Source organism: Ceratotherium simum, chromosome 4 (assembly GCF_057802395.1).
Source record: "Ceratotherium simum simum isolate JZ-2026a chromosome 4, ASM5780239v1, whole genome shotgun sequence".
In the NCBI taxonomy this organism is placed as follows: domain Eukaryota; kingdom Metazoa; phylum Chordata; class Mammalia; order Perissodactyla; family Rhinocerotidae; genus Ceratotherium; species Ceratotherium simum.
The window spans coordinates 46,973,763-46,988,012 of NC_141903.1; the positions used below are offsets into that span (position 1 = coordinate 46,973,763).

At 40.2% G+C, this 14,250-nt stretch overlaps 1 protein-coding gene across 1 annotated transcript in view; it reads right to left on the reverse strand.

The window, feature by feature from the left end:
• The window catches only part of MEGF10 (multiple EGF like domains 10), a 160,723-nt gene extending 152,513 nt beyond the window's left edge, over positions 1–8,210 (reverse strand). Inside the window, exon 1 of the mRNA XM_014796376.2 lies at positions 7,860–8,210. The gene's annotated coding sequence lies outside the window, so the exon portion shown is untranslated. The remainder of the gene's footprint in view (positions 1–7,859) is intronic.
• Positions 8,211–14,250: the final 6,040 nt, after the last annotated feature.

Here is a 14,250-nt window from a genome sequence, read left to right on the forward strand (position 1 = left end):
ATATATACAGTCACCATACCCCAGAGCAAAGAATCATTCTCTGAGGTCATAGGCCTCCATTAGGCAGGCTTTCAGATCACATACCTGTCTTTGATGAGCTTGAGGAAAAGAGGCAGAGAAATGTGCCTTTGCCTACCATGGACAGAGGGAGATCTTTTTTATTTTTAAAATCAATAGTAACACCCTACAATAAGATAAGTCAGAGGGACATAGTAGGAAACAGTTCTTCCTTGGCAAAGATCAACTGGGAATTCTAATAGACTTGTGTTCCCCTAACGCCATGTCTCATGCTCCCAAACCAGCAGATTAATGATGCTTCCACAGAATTGCTTTTTTCCTCCCCAAATCCTACCTCTGACACATTGCTGCAAGTAGTTTAACTGTGAAAGGCCTTGACCTCCTTTCTTTGTCTTTCTGATTCAAGTGTGTCTGTTTCCTTGGGGCTACCAAGCTCAGTTGGATGGCTGGCCAGAGCGGAATGGAGCAACAGCCAACTCCCAAACAATGGGCCCCTTTCTCTGGCTGTCACATGAACAGCGTTGTGTTACAGCCATTGTCCCTTCAAGCAGAGATGGAGAGGCACGGGTTCTCACAGATCAGCTATTCTCTGTGACCCCCTCTGACCAAGTCACTAAAATATTAAAGAAAAAAAAAAAAGAAAAAGTCATGCCTTCTGAATGGAGCAGTATAGCCTAAGAAGGTTTATAGTGTATCCACAGGCCACTTACATCATACCTTTTCAAAAATACATATCCCTGGGCCCCACTACACACCTGCTGAGCCCAAATCATTAGAGGGAGCTAGTATCTGTCAGTGATTCTCAGGCCCCTGACGCTTGAAAACAGAGGCTAAACAGAGGTCTCAAACATTTCTAACCTCACTAATGGCCTGATTTTGCACATTGATCTGTTTAGGGATGTGCAGGAGATGGGGGGATACTGAAAGGGCCAATGCTTTATACCATGGTTATCAAACCTTAGTGTGGGGGAAAACCCCTGGGGAGAAGACAGGTGAGAAAGACAAGGTTGCCAAGGAATGTGGGGAATGAGACAGGAAGTTAAAACAAACAATAACAGCTGTTCAGAAGATAACAGGAATTTGGGGGTGGGGTCAGCAATGAGCATAAAGAGGGAGGTGCAGGGAGAGTAGATGGAGGGTGCTGAAGCAACTTGCCGGAGGCTGTGGCCTTCAGAAAAGGATGGACGGTGAGAAAGTTCCAGCGGTGAGCTGGACAAAGGGCTTTTAAAAAACAAGCATGCTTAATGTTTCAAGTTTTAAGATGTGAACTTCCTCCATAGCCCCAAGTCTTATAAGTCAGCCAATAAGAGCCACGTTTGATGATATTTTATGAAGTGAAGGAGATATGAAGCAATATCCATGGTCGAGTGGATGACTTCATGCTAAAAAAAGACAGTACAGTAGTGTGGCAAGATAATCTTTAAATTAAACTTTTTAAGGGAAAATAGGAATTCAACTCTAGATGATGCCAGAAGAAACATGAGCCCCATCCCCACCCCAAGATGCCCCATAGTGGTTGAAAGAAATAACAGCTTTCTCATTTCATACCTTCTCATGGAAGGGGAGTTCAATTTTTACTTGACTCTCAATAGGGTGCCTCAAACCACATCTGGTTTATATAGTAAGATAGTCGCAGTGTACTATGATGGGCTCCTTTAATGCACATAGTGCTATGGGAGCAGGCAGAATCTAGGCCTAGAGCCCCATGTGTGGCTATCATCAAACGATTCTCAAATGTTAACTCACCACACCCATGGAATGGTTTAGTCACTATTGCTTGAAGATGTCTTGCAAATCCCTGCAGCCACATGTTTGCTGAGCTCATTCCCCTAACATGCCCCATCCACGCAAATCCTCTCTCCTATTAGACCCCCCCTCTGCCAGGACACCTCTGGTGAGCACTGAGCCCTCTCTCCAGGGCGAGCTCTCAGAACAGCTCTCAGAACTGCCCAATTGGCCCTCACTTCACCCAACCTCACAAAGTATGTTGTATTTTTTTATCTTTTTTTTTTTTTTAAGGCAAGCATCTTGGTAATTCCACATAGTATTTATCCCTATGCCATATACATCTAATAAATATCTGAAGGAGCAAAAATAAAACTCAAACCAATTGCTTTTTTAAAGAACACAAAAGTAACATCTTGTCATTGATTCCTTGTCCAAAAAAAAATAAGGTACCCTTCTGAAGAAATCAATAGAGGTAGATATTTAAAATTTTTCATTTTGACTGTAAAATTAGTCCCCTGGGCCCAAAACAAAGATTTCATAGCTCTATTTTGTTCCATGAGGAACAAGTTAAATTTATGAGTTTTGATTTTCAATTTGCCATCAAAAATTATTTTTTTAAAAAGACAAACATCATTCTTTACCAGAAGGTGTTTAAAAGATCCATCATGGGAAGGATCACCTGTGGTGAGGTTTTAGAACTAACCAAATCTGTGCAGCTCATCCAGGTAGACCAGGATGTTAACGACAAGGCACTTAGTCACCCTCTAGGATAGTGTCTCCTTGCTCCCAAAGATAAGATGTCCTTAACAGATGCCAATATCCTGCACCTGTACCTATCCAGATGAGGCTTTCCATACTGAAACACTGTTTTCTTTGTCTTAGAAGAGGGGAAGAGTACAATTTATTGCCCTGAGTAGGAAAATGTTTTACATAGTTTCTTTATCTAGGAGTATAAATCACTGGAAATGAAACAAGAGAGGAAATCACTAGAAATGAACATTGATAACAACAGGATATATTAACACATTCACACTTTCCAGGCTGGCTAATGGCACAGAGTATGCATTGTCAAATAACATCCATACGACAACCTGCAGCTCTACAAATAAAGTTATAGAAAGTAAAATAACACTAGTTTGTATCTTATTTTTTTCCTCATAGTATGAGAAATCCTTTTATTAAGTGCTATAAATTAATCCTCTGCAATAACTATTTTTAAAAAGAGTCAGAATGATCACAGTGAAAAATAATCTTAAATTGTGAAGAAAAGAGAGATAAGAGATAAATACAAAATCTTGGGAAATTCAGATAGAGAGAATGAGTGCATGACTGAATGAATAAAGAGATTAGGAGACTAGTTAAGAGACTTACAAAAGTACAGCCCAATGCAAGCTTAAATGAAGGTAGAAAACGTTCATTTTGTAAACATAACTAAAAAGAAGACAAATCAACAGAACCCAATGAATCTTAGGTAATTTGTAAAACTAAGTTAATTTTTAAAACGAAATACTGGGTACACATCCTTAAGAAACTGAGAGCACAGGCAGTTCTTAATATTGCTTTGTTTGAAGTCCAAACAATCTGGATGTTTGTACTTCATGCATTGATGCCGCTATCTTCCTGCCCTATGTCACTGGAACTCTCATACAGCAGCCTATGAATGAACATTTTTTGTTGTTTATTTCACAGTGGACACTGCCCACGAGCTAAAAGTTCAATTTTTGCAGCATCACCATGTTTGTCATTACTCTGTGATTTATTTGTTGACTTTTTCAAATATTATTGTATATTTCCATTATTAAAAATAATGAGTGAGAAATGGAAAAATTAAAAACCTAATAGTAATTACAAGAAGTTTTGTCTCCTAAACTTAATATAAGTGAGACAAAAATGAAAGTTATTAGACACGCCCAAAATAGCAAATCTTTAGTATGAATCAGACATTTATTGAACTTGAACAGGTTAACTGTTGTTCAAGTGAGGAGGAAATAACCAAAATTATGGAAAGTTTAAAGAAAGAAAAATTAAAGAAAGGAGTAAGCACTGAATGCTGTGTCTAAATGGCAAGATATAATTAGACACTTTACAATATATTTGGCTCTCTAGGGCCAGCATCCCTTTTAACATGTAGGCTTTTGCACAATCAACCTTTGGACCTGTTTTTAGAAATGCATTCTGTACTAAAGTAGGAAAAACAGTACCAAACCAGTCACCGTCTTTCTGATCAAATACAAAAACAAATAAAAAGGTATTTATAAACTGAAAAGCACAAGGGGAAATCTATTTGTTTTTATTGGCATTGGCACTTCCATTCCAGCGCCCTGACACTGTCATTCACAACCCAAACCATCCCAGGTATGATAAACTCAGCTCTCGTATCATAGTGCTGCCATAGTGTTGAACATGTAACGTTAATTCAGTGGCATTTGTGTTTCATAATTCTTCTTAGGATATTCTATCTTGTCGTTTTTCCACTCCACGTTACTAACTTTGTAGACTATTTCTAGCCAAACTGCAAATTCTTGACAGGTTCACCACAACCCTTAGTACATACATAGTGACTGTCCTAAACACTTGGTGTGCTAAGAAAACAACAATTCGCATTTATTCATTTGTTCTTCCCCCACATTCTTTTATTTTTTATTTTATTATTTTATTTTTTAAATTTTTGCTGAGGAAGATTCGCCCTGAGCTAACACCTGTTGCCAATCTTCCTCTTTCTTTCCTTGAGGAAGGTTAGCCCTGATCTAACATCTGTGCCAGTCTTCCTCTATTTTGTATGTAGGTCGCCACCACAGCACGGCTAACGAGTGGTGTAGGTCCACACCCGAGATCCAAACCTGCGAACCTGGGCCACCGAAGCAGAGTGTGCCAAACTTAATCACTACACCACAGAAACCCCCTACTGCCACGTCCTTTAGGCATTTATTATGTAACTACTATGTGCCAGCCATTTGGAGAAAGGCTTAGAATAAGGAATGATAAACTCACCAATCAGTTGGAGAAACATCCAGATAGCAAATGCAGTTGATACAATATGATAGATGCTATATTAAAGCTATCCAAAAAGTAGAATATGAATCACATGAGGTATTACCAAGTTTATGTGAGAGAATTAGGAAAACCTTCAGAAGGGAGGTCTTATCTGAACTGTATCTTGAAGGATGAATGAGTAGTAAGTAGTTGATTAGATTGAAAAGAGGAGCAAAGACATATCCTTCCAGCAGAGGGTACAGCACACAGCTAGGTCAGGGAGGAGAGACAGCAGGCAATGTATTCTCTGAGGAACAGTAACAAGATCAAGATCAGAGGGGCTAGAGGCCTGGGGAACAGGGAAGCAGAGAAAGGACCCAGGGAAGACAGTACAAGGCTAGTATTGTGAATCCTGGTAAAGAGGTCAGGCTTTATGCTATACACCAGTGATTCTCCACCTGTGATCTGAAGTCACCTCCACCAGATCTGCGCAAATGCAGATTTCTGGCCCTTGCATCTGGGGTGAAGCTCTGGAATCTGCGTTTTCAATGAGTACCTGGGTGACTCTGATGCTCACCATCTGGGGAGCCACCGAAGATTTTTAAACAAGGGAAAGACATGATCAGATTTGTATTTTAGAAATATGCTATTAGACCAAGCAGAGAATCTTGAAGGTAAATCCACTGCTACTAAATGGGCATGTGACTTGTGTCTGCAACAGAATCCCCTGGGGAACTTGTAACACTGCAGACTTTTCCCACCTCACCCAAAACTTACTGCATGTGCATCAAGCAGACAGGGTAAGGATTTACATCAGGTTGAACTATATGAAATCACCATTTTATTCACCATTTAGGTCAAAAATGGTCAAATTTTGGCAATTTCTCACAGTTCAATCTAACCAAAGCTGAGACTAGCTGATGAAATACAAGCAAGCTAAATGCTTTTCCTTTTTTATTAATTATCGGTGTCAACACTCACTTTGATTAATATGCAATGATGGAAGTGACATAATTTATGTACCTAACACAAATGTTTAAAAAAAAAAAAAGGAAGTTCAAAAACAACCACCAATGAAGTAAGGCACCTAATTTAAGGATTGCAGAGCCAGAAGGAACACAGAGATTATCCAGCTCTTTCCCTACCTCCCAACACAAGTTTATACCCAATGAAGCCAATGGGAGAAGTAACCTGCTAGAGGTTACACTGAATATTTTGTTCAATTCCTCAATGATAAGTACTCTTCATTTTAACAGATATTAAAATCATGATAGCTGAAAGTATTTGGGATTTAATTTACAGAGTGCTAGTGTCACATGAAGCCCTAAAATGCTTGAAATAAGGGAGGAGGAGACATAAAGCAAATACTCATGCATATTAACTAATTACTATAGAACCTAGACCAGTGCTTGAAATGTAATAGATGCTTAATAAATATTTATTTATTGAACGAATGATTGACCTCTAAAAAACAGATTAAAGCAGGTATATTAATGCAAGCAGTTTCTAAGTTAGGGTACAGGTTGTAAACTGAGTATAGATTTCCCACCTACTAGCCTGTCCCAAGCACCCTTTGGCACCCAACCATGACCCCTCCTCCACAAATCCCAGCCCTGGCACATGCACCTTTCTTTCCTCCAAAAGGGCTCCAGCAGAAAGCAGAACAAAGATCATGACTGAGCTAAGCTTGACAATACGTCTCGTCCTAGGTGGGAGTGAAGCCCACATAAGCGCAGCCTTCAAACCCATCTAAGTAGGAAGAATAGCTAACACTTAGCTATATAATAGTGACACAACAAGAGTTAATAATGTTAGCTACATCAGCATCATCGTAACAGCTAACTACCTGCCAGGCTTGTTAGCACTCCATATGCATTAGCTCATTTAATCCTTTGAACCACCCTCTGGTGTAAGCATTATTATCATTCTGATTTTATAGATGAAGATAGAGAGGTTAAGTAACTTGCCCCAAATCACACAATTGGAAAGTGGCAGAGTTGAGAGTTGACCCAAGGCCGCCTGGTCCCAGAGCTCACCCTCTACTGAACTCTTTGACCTCAAAGCAGCAAAACAAAAAGGAGCCTGCAAGCTGAAGCCTTGAAGCAGCCATGTTAGGAAAATGGCATTTCTGGATAAAATGATCTGATCCCAATCTTTTCATCCATAAGGAAGGACATACACAAAGTGCGAATCAGGGTATAAAGGAGAAAGGCAAGAAGAAGCAAGAAGGCATGTCACTCTCCTGTGCCTAGGGATGGCATGAATATCACTGCCTAAGAACTTTTTGGCTAATAGAATCCCAAACTTTAACTTTCCCCTAAAGAAACTGGATCCCCGTATGAGGATGCTAAAGAAGTATCACAGATATCACTAAACACTTCATTTACTCAATGGTGTCATTCTTAATTCCAGAAAGAAAAATAAGGACAAAATATTTCCCTAAAACAGAGGTAAAAGTCCTAGATCAAAGCAATTTAAAAGACCAACACAAGATAGATCTTTCTATGGTAACTATGGCTTGAAGAACTGTCCCTTCCAACATTCCCTGAGGAGCCAGGCATTCCAACAAGGAAGAGACTCCTCTGCTCTAAGTTACCCAGCCTGTGATCCTGACACCCCTAAAGACACTGAGAATGCTGGAAGAAGGAGCATCCCCAAGTCGAATGAGTTATCTGCACAATCTGAATATCAAGTACCAGAGAAAGAAAAGTTCAGAAAACAAGTCAAGATCCCAGAGGAGAAGTGAAGCAGATCTGGAAGGAAGGGCCCCCCTGAAACTGCTTTTCATTCTGATTCCCCCCAGACATTGCTCCCTACATCCAGCTATGACACCTGTCAACACAGAAGAAACACAGACTAGGCAACAGAAGGGCAGAAATTAGGCAAAATAAAATTCATAATGGGGGTGTCTCCCCATGAACAATACGTCAAGTTCCTACACAGCCCTAAGTAACAAGACCAAATGCAAACAGTAACAATAAACTCTTGAGACACGTAAACATTCCAGACTGAGCCCATCTCGCCCCACCTCACGCTGCACCCGGGTATCCTGGCTAAGGAATACCCTCCACCCATAAGAAACCATCCGGTGTCCGGCCAAGGTCCAGCGGCCGCCAGGACTGAGTCTGCCCAACTCTTACCCAGGTCCTGAGATCCTGAGATTTGCAGCGCAACCCTTTTCCCTTGGTTTTCAGCCAACGCCAGCCGAGAAACAAAATCTGTTCCAAACAGCGCAGCTAGCCTCCAAGCAGCGTCCCAGAAGAGAACGATACTTGAGAGTCTTCGTCAGGCTCAAAGGTGGAGATGCGGGAAAGGAGGCCGGTCTCAGCGCGTTAGAGCACCGGGAAAGTACTCGCTGCAAACTTGAATAAGGATTTCCCTGTCTGGCCCGAGATGCTCGAGGAGGAGGGGAGTAACCCGATCCGGAGCCGGGATGCGAGCAGTTGCCGCTGCTGCAGCTGCTGCCGCCTGGGCAGTGACCGCTGGGGGGGTGGGGGGGGTGTCGCTTGGCGCCCCGCTCAGTCTTTACTGCAACCCGCAGGATCCTCCCGGCCCGGCTCCTGCGCCCCAATTGCGGGTCACCCCTGCCCTGAGCGTCTTCCACAGCCCGGGAGTGACCCTGCCAAAAGTCCGCTCACGAATTTGGCAAACCGTGAGGTCACCGCAGGGGGTGAAACAAGGGGTGGCAGAGAGAGTGCCCTTCTGCGTCCCGACCCACATTCAGGGCGCGCTTCCGCGTCAAAGTCCTCGGGAGGTGTTCTAGACCCTCTGTGAGGATTTGGGGGACTGGGGACAGCACTCGAGCGACCAGCTGGAGTGGACGGCAGGTCCCCAGCGGTGCCAGGGACAGAGCGCAAATGTGGGACGGAGAAGGGATGGGTGAGCTAACCGTACCAGAGTGTGCGATGCAGCAAAAGTGATTGGGAAGGTGGGGCGAGGAGTTGAGGTGGAGCGGGGGAGTCTGCTTTACAGGGCGGGGCGGAGAGAGAACTACCCGGACCCGCAAGAAAATCCCACTGGGCCCTCTAGGAGGCCTCGCGCAGAGATTTCTTGGGGAATGGCTCCCTCTGCCGACTCGCCAAGGAGGCCCCGGGAGGCCCAAAGAAAGCTAGCAAGTTAAAACGATGAAAAGGCTTTTTTCTCCGTCTGTAGGTTGGGCAGGACGTGAATTCTGGAATCTATTTCTCTGACTGCCCACCTTCCTCACCAAAGAATTTCCCCGCGTCTGGATGACCCAAGCAGATGCAAACCTCTAATTGCTAGAAAGTTCCTTCTTATGTTCAGCTGAATTCTATCCTCCCTTGCTTTTCCAAAAAAAAAAGGCTTGTGCTCCATACCCACCCAGGATAATCCTCTCGTACCAGGTTTCTCTTCCTTACATTAATACGCACTCTTTCTTTTTAGCCAGACCTCAAATACATGTCCCCAGTCAGTATTAGAACTTGGCGAATAGTCCATTCTCATTGCTTGCATGGAATGCATGAACATGTATAACCCTTCACCGTCCTCCCCGGTCACCCCTGGAAACACAGGGAAGACTGTATTTGTTTGTTTGTTTACCAAGCATCGTAGCTGCTGCTTCTGGTTAACAGTAGGTCCATGTTTCTTTGGGGGACCACCCCTGCGCTTAGTGCAGTCTGGATAGGAAGGTCAGTCAGGATGGTCCAGGAATGGACACCTGACCTGAGTTAGTCCCCTCAGACCTTCTCTTCCAGGAATGCAAACTCTGATCAGAATGGCAGAAGGACAAATAAATCTAGAGCTGATTGATCTATATGACAGTATTCTAGAGATTGGCCGTTAGCTTATGTCACTTATTCCCCACAGCTACCCCGCTTTATGCTTTACGAAACCTGGTTGCTTCACCTCCTTCTTTTTAATCAACTTTATTGAGACATGATTTACATTCAGTGTATTGCACTCATACTAAGTGTATGGTTTGATGAGTTTTGAACAATGTATGCACCGTGTAATCACTACCACAATCAGGATAATGAACAATTCCATCACTGAGAAAATTCCCTTGAAGTCAGTTCCCCACCCCATCCCTGGCCCACTGAGCAGCTTTCTGTAACTATAGATTAGATTTTGTCTTTTCTAGAATTTCTAGAATGGCATCATATAGGATGTATTCCTCTGTGTCTGGCTTTCTTCACTCAACATAATGTTTTTGAGATTGATCAATGTTGTTGTTTGTATAAACAGTTTGTTTCTTTTTATTGATAAGTATTATTCCATTGTATGGATATACCACAATTTTCCCATTCACCAAATATTGATGAACATTTGGGTTGTTTCCAATTTAGGCTCATTATGAATAAAACTGCTAGGAACATTCTTGCACAAGTCATTTTGTGGATATATGTTCTTATTTCTCTTATTTCACAGGAGTGGAGTTACTGGTTTATACAGTAATTATGTGTTTATGTGATAGAGATTAACTGTTTTCCAAAGTGAATGCATCACTTTGCATTCCCACCGGCAATGTATGAGAGTTGCTCTGCATCTTCATTAACACTTGTTATTGTCTGTCTTTCTATTTTAGCCATTCCACTGGGTGGAATATAGTGGTATCTCATTATGGTTTTAATTTGCATTTCCCTAATAATTAATGATGGTGACAATCAAAGATGTTTACCATCTTTTTGAGTGCTTGCATGTCATTTGTTCTTTGATAAATTGTCCAAATTTTTTTGCCCAATTTTTAATCAGGTCATTTGTATTCTTGTTATTTGATTATAGGAATTCCTTATATATTTTGAATACTAGGCCTTTGTCAGATATATATGCAGTAAATATACTCTTCTAGTATGTTTCTTGCCTTTCAGTTTCTTAATGTCTTTAAAACAGCAGAAGTTTTTTGTTTTGATGAAGTGTCATTTATCAATTTTTTTCTTTCATGGTTGTGCTTTTTATGTTTTATGTAAGAAATCTTTGCTTACCCCAAGGTCATGAAAATTTTTTCCTATAGCTTCTTCCAGAAGTTTATAGTTTTAGATGTTATGTTTATGTCTGTGATTCATTTGGAGTTAATTTTTGTGTATGGTGTAAGGGCTGAAGTTCATTATTTTCACATAGATATCCAGTTATTTCAATAGCATTTGTTGATAAGATTGTCTTTTCCCCGGTGAATAATCTTGGCACTTTTACTGAAAATCAATTGGCCATATGAAAATGGGTCAATTTCTAGACTCACTATTCCTTTTATTTGATCTATATTTCTATTCTCATGCTAATACCATGCTATCTTGATTACTGTAGCTTTATAATAAGACTTCAACTTAGGTATAATAAATTTTCCAACTTTGCTCCTTTTTTTCTTTTTCAAAATTTGTTTAGCTCCTCTACATTTTGGGTTTTTTTTTTTTAACATTTATTACAAATTTCAGAATTAGCTTGTCAATGTTTAAAAAACTCACTTTGGAATTTTGATTGAGAGTGCCTTGAATATATTGATAACTTAAGGAGAATTGACATGTTAACAGTATTGAATCCTCTGATCTATAAATTGTATCCCTCCATTAATTTTGGTCTTTAATGTCTCTCAGCAATATTTTATAGTTTTCAACATACCAGTTTTTGACATATTTTAAAAAATTTATCCCTAAGTACTTTTTTATTTTTGATGCTATTGTAAATGGAATTATTTTTGAATTTTAGTTTCCAATTTTTCATTGCTACTATGAAGAAATACAATGGAATTTTGTAGAGTAGCCTTATATTTGCAACCTGACTAAATTTATTTATTATTTCCAGTAGTTTTTTAAAGTTTCTTTGGATTTTCTACATGCAAATAAATACAGTTTTGCTTCTTTTATTTCTTTTTCTTGCCTTATTGCTCTGGATAGGATGCTCAGTACAATATTGAATAAAAGTGGTAAAAATTAATATCTTTGCCTTATTCCCCATCTTAGAGCAAATACAAATAATCTTTTACCAGTAAGTTGGATATTAGCTGTAGATTTTTCATAGACACCCTTTATTGGTTGAAAAAATCCCTTCATTTTTTACCATGAATAACTGTTGAATTTTGTCAAATGTTTTTCTGCATCAATTGAAATAATTGTGTGGGTTTTTTCTTTTATTTTGTGAATTGATTGAATTGTTAAAATTGCCTTGCATTCCTTGGTTAAAGCCTACTTGGCCAATGTGTAGTACAGATTTTATGAACCATTAGATTTGACTTGTTAAAATTTTGTTCAGGAGTGTCTATACTCAGGAGGAATATTGGTCTATATTTTTATTTTCTTGTGATCTCTTTGTCTGGCAAGAGGTTCATCAATTTTTTGACCTATTTAAGGACCTCGCAGCCCCATTCTGGCATGGCGATAAACGTCCTTCAGCCTCTCCACAAGGAAACTAGTGCCCTGAAGTTCTTCTGCTTACATCTTCACTCTAAAGCCTCCTGCTCACACCGGCGCTCCAATTCCTTCTTTACTCCCACAATCATGGCCTGCCCGCAGCCCGGAGTTTTCCCATTGCACCCTCTACAAGCCTTGCCATGAACTGGAGAGTATCCACTGAGCCGCTGCTCCCTCTACAGGCTGCTATGTGGCACATCTGTGGTCCAGGGGCTTCCCACAGAGCTACTGCTCTCTCTCTGCTTGCCCACACTACCTATTACTAATCACCAGTGTTTTTGCCTGCACTCCAGAGAGTTGCTTTCTGGTGGCTTAGAGACTTCAGAGCAGCTCCAGCCTGGGCAAACCAGCAAACTTCTTTGCTGTCCAGTGGACTGAACCATATCTTCTCCAATGAGGTCTGAACCCCTCCAATTTTGTCCTTTTTTGAGCACTTTCACAGCCCTCGAGTACCATGCAGAATTGTCATATCCGATAGTCACTTTTTTATCAGTTAATAATTCTTTATATTAAAACTCCCCTGTTTAACCCACTGTGTGTTTTCTATCTCCCGATTAGCCCTAGACTGATGTACTATAATAAGGCAGGAACTTTCTGGGGTCACTATTGAATACCCCCAGATGTTCAATGAAGACTATTCACTCTTCACTCTCTTTTATCAGGCCTGCCCGTGGTCTGTGAATTGTTCAGCTTACAGCTTCCTGTCTGGTATGTGCCGAGTTTTACACAGTTTTGTCCTATTCATCATGGCTTATCATTATTCAGCAATAGAAGGACCCTATGCAAACTTCTGGGGTCTTTCCTTGCGTAATTCTCTCCTCTTTGGTACACTGCCCTCCAAATTCCAGCCACCTCAACCTCTCTGAATTCCAATGTCTGTCTCTCCTGTGCTCCCCTGTACTGTGGTCCAGGAAGTACCTCTCGTCAGAAAGCCAGAGTGATTCTAGGATTTACCTCATTTGCTTACCTTCTCTCAGAGACCACATTCCTCTTGCCCAATGTCTGAAAAGAGTTGTTTCATATACTTTGTCCAATTTTTGGTTGTTTAGAGCTGAAGCAAAAGTCTAACCTTGTTACTCCTTTATGGCCAGGAAAAGAAATTCTTTTCCTTTGATTTTTAGGAGCTACTCTTTGAATAAATTCCTGCACATTTTTTCTATGTTTTGATTTATTTTGCTTGAGTTGAATAGAATTGGGTTTTGTTGCTTTCATCCGAAGAATTCTGGATGATACACATGTGGTACCCAGAATGAACTCATGAAGCATTTCAGATAAAGCCTGAACAACCTGAATTAGAGTGAGACTTCTACTACCTTTATTCTGAATACTATAGCATTATTAATATAATATGAGGTTCAATGGGCTTTTTTTGTTGGTAACTATACTATTCTGTTAACACAGAATTTATAATCTACTAGAACTCCAATTATTTTTCATATATACTATTAAGCCTGACTTTTTAAAATATTATTTATACAATTAATTGGGACTTTCATAGTAATTTTACAGGACAATTCCTTAAGCCCTATGAAATTCCATTTTCCTATATGTGATCCATTTTAGAACTTGAGATCTTGGTGGAGCTAATTCTTGTCCTAGTGTATTAGCTAGCCAGCTCAAAATGATGATATTTGAAATTTGACCAGCAAGCCACAATGCTCTTGAGCAAATACTTGTTAAACATGTGGAAGCAGGTAAATGTCAAAGGCATATGCTGACAGAGACTTTCTTCTCCATTTACATTTATTCACATCCTGTTGTATGGTCATTTAGCCGCTTATAAATACTACAATTCTGTTATATCCAGTCCACTTTCTTCATCTGATCCACAAGGATTTCATGGGATGTTTTTTCAATTACCTTATAAATTCAGATGTAGTCTCATTCTTTCAGTTTATCTGGTAATATTTCCAATAAAGGAAATCAAGTCAGCCTAGCAGTTCCACTTCTTAGCAAACAAGATGGACTTCTTATATCCATAACTTCCACTCTGTAGTGCTCTCAATCATGTCTTTAAATCCGTGCTTTAAAATCTTATTAGTTACAGCAATGAAGTAGAGTTCACAGAATTTACCTCCTTCCCATTAAAAAAAAAAAAATAGGAGGAAGTGTTGCTTATAAATATGGCACAAAGTTAACGTTTTTTACTTCATTCAATCCTAACAACAGG